The sequence below is a fragment of the Musca autumnalis genome, unplaced genomic scaffold, assembly GCF_047663935.1.
Source record: "Musca autumnalis isolate F117 unplaced genomic scaffold, ASM4766393v1 scaffold_1, whole genome shotgun sequence".
NCBI lineage: Eukaryota > Metazoa > Arthropoda > Insecta > Diptera > Muscidae > Musca > Musca autumnalis.
The window spans coordinates 239,108,476-239,124,867 of NW_027411644.1; the positions used below are offsets into that span (position 1 = coordinate 239,108,476).

Below are 16,392 nucleotides of genomic sequence, written 5' to 3' on the forward strand. Positions count from 1 at the left end.
TTGTCTTCTGTAAGAAGACCTTCTGTGCTTCAAAAAGAAGATCTTCTGGGCTTATATAAGAAAACCTACTGGGCTTCTATAAAAGGACCTTATGGGATTCTCTAAAAAGTTCTTCTTGACGGCTACAAAAAATGTTCTAGCTTTTTATAAACAGGTCTACTCGGCTTCTATAGGAAAACTATCTGGGCTCTTTTAAGATTACTTTCTAGACTACAAGAAGACTTTCTGGGCTTCTATAAGAAGACCTTATGGGCTTCTATAAGTAGACTTACTAGACTTATACAAGAAAACCTTTTTTACTTCTATAAGAAGACCTACTGGGCTTCTATAAAAACTTCTGACCTTCTATAAGAAGGCATGCTTGGCTTCTATAAGAAATCTTTCTGGACTTCTATAAGAAGTCCTTCTGGGCGGCTACAAAAAACGTTCTAGTGTTTTATAAGGAGGTCTTCTGGGCTTCTATAGGAAAACCATCTGGGCTCTTATAAGAGGACTTTTTGATCTTCTATAAGTAGACCGTCAAGACTTCTATAAGAAGACCTTATAGGCTTCTTCTAAAAGTAGACTTCTATAGGAAGACCTTATGGAAAAGAAGGACTTCTATAAGAAGATATTCTGAAGTTCTATAAGAAGACCTTCTGGTTTTCAATAAGAGGACCATCTGGGCCTCTCTAAAAAGACTTTCTAGGCTTCTAAAAGAAAAAAAAGTCGGGGCTTCTATACGATGACCTTCTGGACTTCTATAGGAAAATCATCTTGCCTTCTATAAGAATTCCTCTAGGTTTCTATAAGAAGACCCTTTGTTATTCTATAAGAACACCTTGTGCTTCTAAAAGATGACTTTCTAGGCTTAAAAATAAAGGCCTTCTGCTCTTCTATAAGAAGACCTCTGGGCCCTGAGCTTCTATAAGAAGTCCTTCTGGGTTTCTATAAGAAGAACTTCGAGGCTTCTATAAGAAGACCTTCTGGGTTTCGTGGGCTGCTATAAGAAGTCCTTCTGGGCTCCTATTAAAAACCTTCTAGTTTTGTATAGCCAGAACTTCTCGACTTCTAAAAAAGACCTTGTGGTATTATATAAGAAAACCTGCCGGGCTGAGACTTATTGGAGGTAACCCGCTCATATCTTTGCACTTGGTCGCATTTGTGTGAAGGGACTGAGTTGGACGTGGCCGCAGAGGATTTTATTAATTATAAGGCTAACTTCATTTGTACTCTGTTGTCCGCTGTTCCCGTTGGCCTATTGTATAGTCTAGGAAGACAGCATGTTAAGTTCTTTGTGGTTCCTGGTAACCATTTACAAAAAGCAGCGCTGCTACCGCCATTAAAATGGAATCTCCTAAAAAAAGAAAAACTAAATAGAGATATTTTTGACATTCTGCCCAAAAAGTGTTGCCCCCTCAAAATAAAAAGTAAACGAAAACCTCAATCAAATCTTTAAGCAAACAGAAGTGAAAACATTGTAGCAAATATGTATGTACCACACGAATGTACATATGTATGTGGACATACGTGTGTTGATAAACAGCTTAAGGTATTATGTTGGTCGTATAGTCTTTAGGATTGAGGTACGTCGCTGCTTGTTTTTCTGTAGCACCTTTTGACTACGTATGTATGTAAATTGGCATTTCTGAAAGCCAACGTATGTACATATGTATGTATGTAAGTAAATGACTAAATGCGTTTTTATGTGCCCAATGATGATGACCATGGTTTTTGTGTAGAATAAATGAATGGATTTGAAAAACACCACCTACAAAAAAATGTCTACATACCTGTTCTTCTTCCGGTTTACCAGTGTCTTTATCAATTTATGCCATACAATCAGCTGAACCTCCTGGACAGCCCAAAGCATATTTGGGTACTAATGGTCGGCATACATTTAGAAAGATCTGTCGTCGATGTGATACAAAAGTATGGTGGTTGGTCGTTGGGTATGTGTTGTGGGTCCAGGATTTGTGTATTTCCGTACACGTTTAAAGAACGAAGATATGAGTCATATTCGACATTTTGAAAAGAGATAAAAGAGAATAAAATTATGAATGTTAAAGTGAATGTAAAGCCCATATAAAAGGAATATGGTAGACTAAAGCAAAGGATACTAATGGATGAATAAAATAATTAATCGGATAAAGTTGAATGAGTATTGTTTTATTGCTTAGGGATCTAAAATTCTTGTCATAGACAAACAGCCTGTTTCACTATGTCGAACCAAAATGAAAACGAAAGAAAAACCAAAAAACTTGTGTATGATTTTAAATTTTGTAGTTGTTTTAAAGCAAACACAAAGTCAATATTGCCAAGAAACCTAAAGTTTAGGTGTTTTTCGTTCGCAATCATTTTCTTTCGACATAGTGAAACAAGCCCAAAATCTCTTGAAACAATAAAATCGATTTTGTCAGCAGCTGTTTTTGTGTTATTAAAGCCGAATCAATGTCAGCTTCATAATTATCCGTGGTTGAAATCAATGGTGTTAAATCTATAAAATCCATACCGGTGCCATCTTCCGAGTGTTCGACATAGACTTTAGTTTTACAAATTATCTGTTCACGACAAGCCAATTCAGTTTGATAAGGGATTAGCAGTAGACAATTGGAATTTTCAATTAGTTTAGGGCCAAATGCTTTATTCTTGCTATTGCTTCCTTCGGTCCGATTGGCACAGACAAATTCTATTTTTGTCGACCATTTGGTATTGCCTGACTTCGTTTGGCATATGGCACCATTCTCATAGAGTAGATAGGGGGTACCCGTTTGGTTAATACGCAAATGGTCATTGCTTATACCCAGACTGGTTGATTGATTATTGACCTGCAGACATGCACCTGGTTGGGAAAACAGAAAGAAAAACAGACAAGAAAATTGAAAAGGAATTGTAAATGAGTATTTGATGATGTTTGCTAGATGTTGTAGTTGTTGTTGGATGTTAGTCTCATAGAAAGGCAATAATTAAAGTTGATTGCAATGTCTAGACACCGGTGTAACATGAGAAACGATAGCAAGTGCTGGTAATCTTTCTCTTTAAGATGACCCTCTTGGGGAAAATGTGAAATGGTTGCAAAAAGCAAAAGTTACAAGGGATAGCCTAAGCTAAAAATTGAAACCAAAGAGAACCGCCTAAAATTCCTTTAAAATCTTTACTTACTTATGTACTTAGCTGGCTCTTTACAGAACATTTGTTATATAAGCCGAACTAAGAAAAGATCTCCAATTCTCTATGTTTACTGCTTCGCCTTCTGGAATACAGCGCCTTTTCATCTCTTCATCTTCATTGGCCTAGCTAACGCAATCGCTGCATCTCGATACGTTTAACTATATTGGTGTCGTTGTATAGCAGATACAGCTCGTGGTTCATGCGACGTCGATATTCACCGTCAACGCAGAAGAATTTTTTTCTCAAACACACTAAGCACTGCCTGCTTGCGCAAGTACCCAGGCTTCGGATCCATACATTAGCACTGGTAGTATCAGTGTTTTGTAGAGCGTTATTATACCCTACACCACTATGTGGGGAGGGTATTATAAGTTGGTTTTGGCCAAAAAGTTTGTAACGCATCGAAATAATGGTCGCAGACCCATACTTATATATACCAAAATGAATGTCTCGACGAGCTGAGTCGATCTGGCTATGTGTGTCCGTCCGTCAGTCCGTCCGTCCGTCCGTCTGTCCGTCTGTCCATCTAAACCTTGTAATCACGCTACAGGTCGCAATTTTGATCGGATCGTCACGAAATTTTGCATGTTGATAGGGGTCCCGGAGGGGAAGAAGCCTATTGATTTTGGTGATGGTCGGATAATATTTAGGGGTCGGAAAGGGCAAAAAACTTAGGTGGATAAAATGACAACGTTTTTTTCCAAACCGAATATCTCAGCTTCTATATGGGGTATACCAAAAGCAAAACCTGACAATGAAAGTAGAAAATATCACCTTTCTAATGATGTAAAGCAGGTGCTCGTAGGTGATCAAACAACGAAGATATCACAATAGAAGCAAATAAAACCCCAATTTTCACTTTTGCGATTTTAATTATATTGACGAACATCACAGCTTTGGTTGAAAACTTTCCAAAAGCAAAGTCTGACTCTGAAAGTAGAAGATCCCCTCTTAACAATGATGCAAACTAGGTCGGCGTAGGTAACCAAATAACGGAGATATCGCAATAGTCGGTAATACATCCCATTTTTCTATTTTTTTGGAAATCACGCTACAGGTCGCAATTTTGATCGGATCGTCACGAAAATTTGAGGGTTAATGAGAGTCTCATAGATGAAGAAGCCTATTGATTTTGGTGATGGTCGGATAATAATTAGGGGTCGGACTGGGCAAACACTTATTTGGAGAAAAGTCAACATTTTATTTTAAAGCCAATATCTCTGTTTCTTTAAGAGGTATATCAAAAGCAAAACCTGGCAAGGAAAGTAGAAAATATCACCTTTACAACGATGTAAAGTAGGTTATCGTAGGTGGTCAAATAGCAGAGATATGGCAATAGTAGATAATGCATCCCATTTTCGATTTTTTTGTAATCACGCTACAGGTCGCAATTTTGATCGGATCGTCACGAAATTTTGGGGGTTAATGAGGGTCCCAAAGAGAAAGAAGCCTATTGATGATGGTCGGATAATATTCAGGGGTAGGAATGGGCAAACACTAATTTGGAGAAAGGTCAACGTTTTATTTCAAAGACATTATCTCTGTTTCTTTAAGAGGTATATCTAAAGCAAAACCTGGCAAGGAAAGTAGAAAATATCACATTTACAAGGATGTAAAGCAGGTTGTCGTAGGTGGTCAAATAGCAGAGATATGGCAATAGTAGATAATGCATCCCATTTTCGATTTTTTTGTAATCACGCTACAGGTCGCAATTTTGATCGGATCGTCACGAATTTTTTGGGAGTTTATGCGGGTCCCACAGATGAAGAAGCCTATTTAGTTTGGTGATGGTCGCATAATATTCAGGAGTCGGACTAAGCGAAAAGCTTATGTGGAGAAAAGTCAACGTTTTTTTATGCGAATATCTCCGCTTCTGGTTGGAGTATTCCAAAAGGAATACCCGTCAATGGAAGAAGAAAAGATCTCGTTTATATTGAAGCAAAGTATGTTGGCGTAAGTGAGCAAACCGAGATATTGCAAAATTCAGTAATATACCCAATATTTCCATTTTTTGTAATCACGCTACAAGTTGGAATTTTGATCGGATAGTGACGAAATTTTTAAGGGTAGATGGGGGCCCCACAGAGGAAGAATCCTATTGATTTTGGTGATAGTCGGATAATATTTAGGGGTCGGAATGGGGAAAAACTCATTTGGAGACAAATTCAAAGTTTAATTCTTTGTGAATATATCGGCTTCTAGTAGGGGTATTCCAACGGCAAAGACTGTCAATGGAAGAAGAAAATATTACCTTTACATTGGTGTAAAGCAGGTTGGCGAAGGTGGTCAAACAAGGGAGATACCACAATAGTCGGTAGTGCATCCAATTCTTCCATTTTTTTAATCAAGCTACAGATCGTAATTTGGATCGGATGGTCACGAAATTTTGGTTGCTTATGGGGGTCCCAGAGACAAAGAGGCATATTATTTTTGGTGGTAGTCGGATTATGTTCCCTAAAAGAAATGTTTACCAGTGAAAAGTTTATGCACAGGGGTAGTGGTGTAGGGTATCACATGGTCGGCCCCGTCCCGACTATAGCCTTTGCTCACTTGTTTTTGTTTGACGAGATGTGGCTTTGTTTTTAAACTGCTTACTTAAACCAAAGTAGCATCTGTTGGCCAATACAATTCTTCTTTTTATACCCTCCACCATAGGATGGGGGTATATTACGTTTGTCACTACGTTTGTAACTACTCCAAATAATAATTGTAGACCCCACAAAGTATATATATTCTTGATCAGCGTGCAATTCTACATCGATATAGCCATGTCCGTCCGTCTGTCCGTCTGTGGAAATCACTCTAGTGTCCGAACGGATTGACGTAGGTTGATGAAATTTTGGGAAAATATGTTATATTTACGTAGGACTTTTGGTATTGAAAGCGGGCTATGTAGGTCCACGCTTTCGTATAGCCCCCATACAAAATGACGCGTGACGCGTCGTCGTTTTAAGGAATTTTTAAGATATTTGGCCCATTTTACCACCGAATTGGTTGTAATTTGGTACTTTGTGTCTCCAGAGGCCAAAAAATATTCCTACCAAAGTTGGGTTATATAGGTCCGCGTTTTGGTATAGCCCCCATATAAGGCCCCATATAAAGTACGCGTCATTTTAATATATTTTGAATGTATTAGACCCATTTGACCACAGAATTGGTTGTAATTTGGCATTTTGCGTCTTCAAAGGCCAGAAAACATTCCTACCAAAGTTGGGTTATATAGGTCCACGTTTTGGTATAGCCCCCACATAAGGCCCCTTATAAAGTACGCGTCATTTTAATATATTTTGAATGTATTAGGCCCATTTGACCAAAGAATCGGTTGTAACTTTGTATTTTGTGTTTCCAGAGGCTAAGAAACATTTCTACCATAAAATGTTTATGTAGGTTCACGTGTTGATATTGCCCCCATAATACGATATCTCCCGATTTTCGATATTTTGAACGTTTTAGGCTCATTATCACACCGAGATGGCTGAAATTTGGTACTTAGTCTTCTTTAGGCGTATAAAACTTTCCCACAGAAATTTGTAGGTATAGGTCCACGCCATCATATAGCCCCCATAGAACGGTACCTTCCGAATTCCGGTATTTTGAAGGTTGTGGCCACATTAATCCACCGAAATGGCAGAAATTTGTGGTGGAGGGTATAAAAAGTTCGGCCCGGCCGAACTTAACGCTTTTCTTACTTGTTTTTATTTCACAACTGATGTCACTTTTTTGTGTTTTCGGAGGTGCCGAGGTACACAAAGTCTTTTACTACCTCAAAATTATAGGAACCAACTTCCACAATTGGTCCGAGCTCAATGGACGCATTGCGCGTCGACACCATTAACTTGGTCTTCTCACCGTTTACCGCCAGACCCACTTTAGCAGATTATCCTTCGACCTTCATAAAGGTATCAGTTACTTATTTTACTGATCGTCCCATGATGTCTATATCATCAGCATACGCAAGTAACATGTGGCTATTGGTGTAGATTGTGCCATTTCTTTTGACGTTTGCCTATCGTATAACCTTTTTCAAGCAGGATGTTGAAGAGATCACACGAAAGGCTGTCTCCTTGTCTGAAACCTCTTTTGGTACAAAACTCTTCGGAGAGTTTCTGACTGAGGACCTCGTGTCAGTCAAAGTCATTTTACAAAGCCGGATGAGCTTTGCGGGGATACTAACTTCAGACATGGCTTGGAATACCTTTGAACGCAGCGGGCTGTCTACAAAAAGCTGTTAGCTGTCGATCTGCAGCTCCTCGGTCTATTCCAGGATTTGCCGCAGGGACTTGCCAGGTCTACAGCCGCATTGGTATCCCTGACACGACCTTGTAGGCAATAGGGAGTAGACTTATGCCCCTATAGTTAGAGTATACAGTTTTATCTCCCTTCTTGTGGACGGGGCACAGAATACTCAGGTTCCAATCGTCGGGTACTCGTTCTTCCTGCCAGATGGTGCTAACTAGCTGAAGAATACACCTTATCATCGTGTTGCCTCCGGTTTTGAACAGCTCGGCTGGTAAGCCATCGACTCCTGCTGCCTTATTATTCTTCAGCCGATTTATTGATGTCTTTACCTCATCTTGGCTTGGCGGTATACATTCAATATTATCTTCTGGGATTGTGTCTGTGGAATCAGTTACCACATTACCTTGCAGGTCTCTACATGAGGATGCGCCTGTACCAAAGCCATCAGTTTGATGTTTTACTCTTTGGTAGAACTTTCGGACTTCATTCTCGATTTTTCACACTCCCGCCTTTCCATTTCTGTCTTTTTCCTGTGGAAAATACGTTTCTCCTCTTTTCTTTTCTCCCGATACCTCTCTCGTGCGCTACGCGTTGCTACTGATTGTAGAGTAGCCCTATATGCCGCATTTTTCTCTTCGGTAGCAGTACGACACTCCTGGTCAAACCATGGATTTCTTGGTGGAGGTCTCTGGTATCCAAGTATGGATTTTGCGGCTATTTGCATGGAGTGGACAATATTTTGCCATTGTGCTTGCATATGTTATCGGGACGAGGTGTGCTTTCATTAAGCAATTGGGCTAGTTGAGTGGAATATGCTGTGGCTATCTGTTGTGTTTGCAGCTTACCGATGTCCAACTGTTGTATCTGTTCGTGCATTATTTTCAACGTTTAGACGGGTACGTACCTTTGCTGCAACAATGTAGTGGTCCGAATCTATGTTTGCTCCTCGGAACGATCGTACATCCAACACGCTCGCTGAATGTCTTCCATCTATCACAACATGATCAATTTGATTATTTGTTCTTTGATCTGAAGACAGCCAGATGCCATTATGAATATCGAGATCTGGTACTGCTAACTACCATGTTTTTTGCAGCTGCAAAGTCTATCAGCCTCATACCATTGTCAGATGTTTCACTGTGGAGACTGAATGGGCCAAACATATTCTCCTTTCCAATTTTGGCATTAAAGTCGCCTAGAATAATTTGAATGTCATGGGCAGGGCAACGGTCATAAGTTTCTTCTAAGAGCTCGTAAAATATATCTTTGTTTGTTCGTCCTTGTCTTTAATCGAATTGCAGCGAGTCTTTCATTCACTAGGGTGAAGCTGGAGACCAGATGTTTTAATCTCCAACCAACTACAAATCCGCAACCAAACTCATGCTTTGTGTCATGGCAGCTATAATACAGTGCGTCACCTTTAGGTGTTGTTGTGACGCCTTTCCCAATCCATCTTATTTCCTGTATGGCAGTAATATGGGCCTTGTACTTTTCAAGTACATCTGCCAATGCGTAAACTGCACCTTCTCTATAAAGTGTGCGAACACTCCACGTGCAGATTCGCAGATCATGGTCCTTAAAACGTTTGCGGGGTTCGTCAACTTTAGAGGGGTTTGTTTTTCTTTTCATTCGTTTTTTCATAGTAGGCTGCTTTTTCTAGGGGAGGATTACTAACCTTGCGCCCAAACCCAAGTTTTTAACGTTCTAATGAGTGAACGCGCGGCACATTTTAGCTCACTACCTTTAACGGGTGTTAATGGCAGCTACCCCAGGTGACACCACGGTTAGGTCAGTGTCCACTTGAGATGAAAGAGGGACCAAGATAAATCCCAACTTTGAAATCTTTAAGTGTTTATTTTTTAATCAATTTCTCGTTTCGAGCATAACCGAATACTCGAACCCACACAACCACCATTATGTGACATGTTTCGCAGCACATCAGGCATATCGGCTGTGGAGTGGCTTCTCTGCCATCGAACTTTTCATTTCTCAAATGCAAATTGTTTTTTTTGCAGTGATAAGCTTTTTTTCTCATTCAATCTGTATGACTTTACTCGACAAACGTTTTTAGCGCAGCTTTCGGAAGTTATGAGTTTGGCTTTGAACGCTAACACGCCGCACAGTGGTTCAGAATCGTTTTTTTCCTGATCAAAACTCTGTAACGTTTTAACGGATACAGATATTTTCATAATTCTTTTTTGTGCGACAGATAACATTTTCAGCTTTCCGATACATCAAAAGCTACTTAATTCCGTCTAGCGGTTGCGGAGAAATTCAAGGTCAACTTCAAAAATTTGAGATTTTCCATATTTTGCATCAAAATATGAGTGTTTTTTTAATTTTGCATATGTTCTTTCAATTTAAAAAAGGTCAGACCCAAATAAACAAACCATAAAAAGACAAAAAATAAAAAAAAGTTGGAAAAAAATTTGTTTAACTAATTTTTTCAATATTTTTTTTTTAAATTTAAATTTTTTCCCAAAATTGAAAAAAATACTCCTTGGATTTTTCATAAAACTCTTATAAAAGCTCATATATTAACAAGTAAAAAAGTATCAGTCGGCTTTGCCCTCCGAGTTATACAATCAGCCTGTGTGAATTAAAGCTTTCATATATTGGCAATTTCGAATCTAATACTGGCTAAGCAGAGTTGGTGACCCATTTTGGAAGCATTAACCAAGAAAAATATATTAGGTTTGAAGCTCAAAAGAGTTTTGGAGGATGTACTTGAAGAAGTGACCCGACATAGTCCATTTTGAAAGTGGATCTCATTTTGGCAGTCATTCCTTTCGATAGATAATGTGCCCACCAGTCACCACTAGGTCAGAAGGAACAGGACAACAAGGAGTTGCATCGGTATAATTTTCCAAAGGATCTTCGAACAGATCCTAAGCTGCACTTAAACAAAAATGTTGAAATTTTGTGGGGAGGTACATTATGGAGAATGCCGATATGGACCATTTTTGAAGTAAAACAACATTTGGACAAAATATTAGAGGATCTAAAGTTTGGACGGTTGCTCCGTTCAACAGATATAGCGCGTAATATTTTAGTCACATTTTTTTTAACTTTTGAGGGAGGTACCGGAAGGTGCCACCGATAGTGCCCTTCTTTAAACTTAAATTACGTTGGACAAAATAAAAAACAAAAAAAAAATATTGAAAAAGTTAGTTAAACAAATTTTTTCCAACTTTTTTTTATTTTTTGTCTTTTTGTGGTTTGTTTATTTGGGTCTGACCTTTTTTAAATTGTAAAAAACACTCATATTTTGATGCAAAATATGGAAAATCCAAAATTTTGACCGAATCGGCTGATCCGTTCGAGAGTTATCGTGTGCTCCAACTACTACACATGGTGCCATAGGAGTTTTTACAGCTTTCGGGCAATTTTCTGAGGAAGTATGGACTTGCCCCTGGAAAAACTTGTACCGCCGAATACAAGTTGTTCCAACAAAGGTCAAAGCGATCCGAAATTTTGTGTGGGAGGTACCGAAGCAGTGGACCGATAGAGTCCATATTGGAACCTCATCATTTCTACCAGGCATAGAAAATTCACGATGGGCCAAAAGACGTTTCTCCCTTCAAGAGTTATCGTGCGCACAATTTTTTGAACTTTTGTGGGGGAGGTACCTGACTGCGTGGACCGACATGGCTCATCTTGGAACTTATTACTCAGGTCAAATTTTGAACCGAATCGGCAGATGCGTTCGAGAATTATCGTGCGGTCTAGGTCTAACCACTGCACATGGTGTTATATGGGATTTTCACATCTTTCGGTCTATTTTCTCAAGAAGAATGAACTTGCCCATGAAAAAACATTTACAGTCGTAAGTTTGGACAAAATATTACAAAGGCCAAATTTTGGACGGAATCGGCAAATCCGTTCGAGAGCTATCTTGCGCTCCAACCACTTCACACGGTGTATTAGGGTTTTTTTTTTCAACTTTTGGGCTATTTTCTCAGGGTGTATGGACTTGCCCCTGGTGAATCTTGTACCGTCGTATGAGGGGCAGTGAATACAAGTTGCTACAACAAAAACCAAAATGATCCGAGAACAGTTCCTAAACTGAACTTTTCCGAAATTTTGTGGGGAAGGTAGCCGAAGGAGTGGACCGATAGAGTCCATATTGGAACCTCATATATGCCTGGTAAAAATTTCACGATGTACAAAGTGTGGATCAAATTGGCTACACCATTCAAGAGTTATCGTGCACACAAATTTACCGAAAATTTTCGAACTTTAGTGGGTAGTAGTAGTGGACCGATATTATCTATCTTCGAACTTAAACTAAGTTTGGATAAAATATTGCGAAAGTCAAATTTTGAACTGAATCGATTGATCCGTTCAGGAGATATCATGCGCTCCAGCCAGACAGACGGACATAGCTAAATCAACTCCAAATTGTCTGAAATGGATTTCGTCCAAACATTCATGGGGTCTAAAACCATTTTTTAGATGAATAAAAATAATCAAAATTCTAAACTTTTTCCCCTAACTTTTGCATTTGCACACACACCCGTCATACAATAGCCATCTATCGATTTAACTGTCTATAACGGCTTTAGCCCAAAATTGATACTTCTTTTCAAGTTCACCGATTACTTTTTTCCAACGAAAAAAGAATGCCATAAATTCTTTGAACACTTAACTAGACACTCTCCAAACTGAAATGTAGTTTACTCAGAAATATATGGCCTGGCCATGAGAATTCTTTGTGCAGGGTCCAGCAGTGCAATCAAGTAGAAAAATGAACTTAATAGTCCTTAAAAATGTACGTAATTGCCATAAGTGTTTTGGGCGAAAACCTCTCGATGTTGGAGTACACTAACATACATACACACAGAAGGATATTCATATACACAAATTGTCATGTAATAACAGTATATGAAAGGAAGATAACGATTAAAGATTATAATTCTTTATTAGGGTGGAATATTGCATTATAAATCAGAAACCGGACTAGTTTTATTTGCAATGTTTATCTATGCGTATACGTGTTGACACAACATATACGCAACAATGTATTTCTAAGCAAATAATTTCTTTTCCTGGCAAGTCCATAATTCCAAACATAATGGTCCGAAATCTCTAAAATTGACTTTTAGGCACGATACGCTCGAAAGGAGTGACTCCAAATTTTAGATCACTTCCGAAGATTGCATTACTATTTTGGTTAATCTCGACATAGATTAACCAAAATAGTCATGCATTCCTTCAGTTATCTACTCCACAAAAGTTTTACTCTAGATGGACTTTAATACCACATATCTGATATTTTTGAAAATTTAATAGTAGTAGTCCTTATGATCGGGAGTACAACAGTATAATTTGCTTCTAGGGACAACCAGTAGTACTTCTACGATATATGGACCCCGATATGTCCCAATATTTAGATTCAGTCCTCCATACACCTCCCACTAGAAGTGCAGTTTGTGTCCAGGTTGTTACTACAAGTATATTCTCCATACTTGCAATTTGACCAAAGTTCGATGAACCGAAGTTTTTTTGTGATTAATATATGAAGAATTATTGGTTTTTTTCGTGAAAGCTGTATCGATTGGATTTGTCAGCGGAATATTTTATTTCAATTCCACCCCAATATACAAATGGTGGAAAATGTGTAACATACTCTTCATCGCAAGATTATAGATTGGCCCACATAAATGATTTTTATTGCTTAACAGATGAATGACTTTCAAGCAGAGCTATAATTCCAATAGCCTTAAACACACAGAGACACACGCACACAATCACACAAAAACATACCTCTCGGTACTCGGTATCATCAGTGTGCGTTAGGCCGGGGCGATTTGAAAACCTTAATGAGCCTTTCGCGTTTCTGATTCCTGGGATTGAACTGAGCAAAAAAGTCAACTAGACATAGGTCTACCGCGAAAATCGAGCCTCCCGATTTTGACTTAAAGTTTTTTATACACGTTTTTTGGACATTTTAGCATATAACGGCCAAACCATTGAGATTTTCGATCCAATACACAGACAAAAATTGTAGCCAAGACAGTGATTAAGAAGTCTCTAATAAATCGCAAAAGCTTTGGAACGCTCCTTCAGTTATAGTTTTTTATTGTGGGGTTTTCAGACAGAAACCACTATAACTTAGCCATTTGTGAACCGATTAAAAAAATAATAACTTGTTCGAAAGATATTATTCACCCCTTTAAAAGGAAGAAGGATCAATAGAAATCCGTTGTGAAAAAAAAACAAGATATGCCAGTTTAAATTTGAAAATGTAAGAAACCCAGATTTTCACTAATTTTACCGTTATAAAAAAATAAAACGAAGTGACCCAAAGGAACTAAAGGCATTTCCATTGTCCATGGATCCCAACACGATAGAATTTTGCATCAGAACGCTTGAATATTTTTCTGGTCAACTTTTGTAGCACAGTGCCATTTATCGACATTTTCCGAAAAGTTTGCACCTTCTCAAGGCCAAAACTGCCTGAAGGAGCGTTCCAATGCTTTTGCGATGTATTAGAGAGTTCATAATCACTGTCTCGGCTACAATTTTTGTCTGTGTATTTGATCGAAAATCTCAATGGCTTGGCCGTTATATGCTAAAATGTCAAAAAAACGTTTATAAAAAACTTAAAGTCAAACTCGGGAGGCTCGATTTTCGCGGTAGACCTATGGTCTAGTAGACTTTTTTGCTCAGTTCAATCCCAGGAATCAGAAACGCGAAGGGCCCATTAGGTTTTTTTTCCTCCCATACAAATCGCCCCGCCCTAGTGTGCGTCCTTCCCTAATACGTTACAAATCATGGTAAATGGCCTAAAAGGCTATAGTCAAAGCACATCAGCAACTGGCGGAACGACGGGCCGTGCAAAACTAACGAAAAAGTGACCGCTTATTTGCCCCAGAGAACACAAAGCAAACACCCTACAACAAACACCAAGAATGTGTTTGGTGTTTTTTGTCCAAAAGCATCAATAACTAAGTGACAAATGGGCGAGAGAGCTGCCCAGTAGTCTAACTAGGGTGTTCGTCGTAGGCTTTGTAAAGTATTGAAGTCAAGTGGCATAAACATCACGACACACCGAAGGATGACAAAGAGGAATCAGGACAAAGGATTGCTTGGCAACTGAAAAATGATTGTAATGCTGTGTCATCTTAGGACCACATACATGCATACATACCTACGTATATTCATGCTGTCCTTCAGGAGACTATGCTAATGTATGGGTGGTAAATATATCTGGTATGTGTTTTCGAAGGTACAATCATTGTGTTATAGTTGGATGAGTGGAGGGAGGAGTGTGTTAGTGTATCTGATTAGTTTAATTTATTTACGTGTCGATATATTTGGAAAATTTTGTTAACATTTTCCTTTTCACACAATGATATGTTCTAGAACATTCGATTTTAATGTATAGGTGGGTTATATAGGTGGCCAAAAATAGATGGAGTTCACGTAGGTGGATGAATTTTGGTACAAGTACTTATTGTTGACTGACAATGACGGGGGCAAAACATTGGGAAGGTCCCCCAATTTTCGATATTTTTAAAAAATTTTTCTAACCAACCTCTACACACGGTGTCATACTTCTCAAGAAGTATGGGCTTGCCCCTGAAAAAAACTTTTACCGTCGTAATTGAGGCAGGCAGTTGATTCAACAAAAATCAAAGTGAACTTATCCGAAATTTTGTGTGGGAGGTACCCGAAGGAGTGGACCGATTGAGTCCATATTAGTACCGGTAAAAATTTAACGATGTGCAAAGTATGGACCAAATCAGTTACGCCCTTCAAGAGTATCGTGCGCACATATTTTCCGAACATTTTTGAAATTTTGTGGGGGAGGTACCTGAAGAGGTGGAGCCATATGGCTTATTTTCGAACTTAAATTAAGTTTGGACAAACTATTACGAAGTAGTGGACCGATTGAGTCCATATTAGAACCCAATCTAAGTCCGGTAAAAGGTTAACGATGTGCAAAGTATGGACGAAATCGGTTACTCCCTTCAAGAGTTATCGTGCGCACAAATATTCCGAACATTTTCGAACTTTTGTGGGGGAGGTACCGGAAGGAGTGGACCGGGTTACATCTTCGAACTTAAACTAAGTTTGGACAAAATATTACACTGTGCAACATTTTTAAGGTGATCTTGTGCAAACAATTCGAACTGAAGATTTTTTGTTGTGTCAGATCCAGCTCGGATTTTATGGCCCCATCTAAACATGGTTAAATATTGAGTTTTTAAGAAATTCGGGGGTATATCTCTGAAATCAATGCGAATCTTCTTCAGAGCTCTGAAGCAAATTTGTAGATAAGGAAAAGAATAACATATTTGGAGAAATAATGAACTCCAAAAAATACATTTATTGCCTCAAATTTAAAATATATGCAAAACTGCCACAATATTTATAAATTTCGCTCCGTATCTCCAAAACCGTTAATATTTTCTGAATATTTTCTTTTGGAAAAATATTCCCCGGAATGTAATACACAACTCTTCAGAACATGTCATTGTTGTAAAATGCCTCTATGCCGTTGTTTTTTCAACGACGATTTAATAAAAATGTCAATAATGTAGTCAAATCCGAAATGCGAGAATAAACTGTTGGTGTGAACTGTGGTTGAAATACGTGCTGTAAATGATATGATGCCAAATACCACTAAAACAACATGAAGTAAGCATTTTAGAGTTTCAAAATGTTATAAAGAATTATTGAGAACTTTATTTGGAAGATTTTTGCAAAAGGTTGCTTGGTTCAACTCCCAATAGTTTAGCCGATACTGACCAGAATTTCAGAAATTATGTAAAATTTTGTATATTTTATAGATTTTGATGCCCTAGATGGAGTTTTACTTATGTGGTTTTCTGAAAAGATAAGTTCTACTAGTATAGGGCTACAATATTGCTAAAGACAGCAAGGACAAATTTCTATTCGTTTCTGAGATAAAGACCTGATAAATGCAATTAAGTGTAGATTTAGCCCGGTTTAGATGAGGCCATCAAATCCGAACTGGATCTGACAGGATAAAAC

General features: G+C 38.4%; 1 pseudogene; it reads right to left on the reverse strand.

Moving 5' to 3' along the window:
- The window catches only part of LOC141391105 (uncharacterized), a 106,885-nt pseudogene that overhangs the window by 63,440 nt on the left and 27,053 nt on the right, over positions 1–16,392 (reverse strand).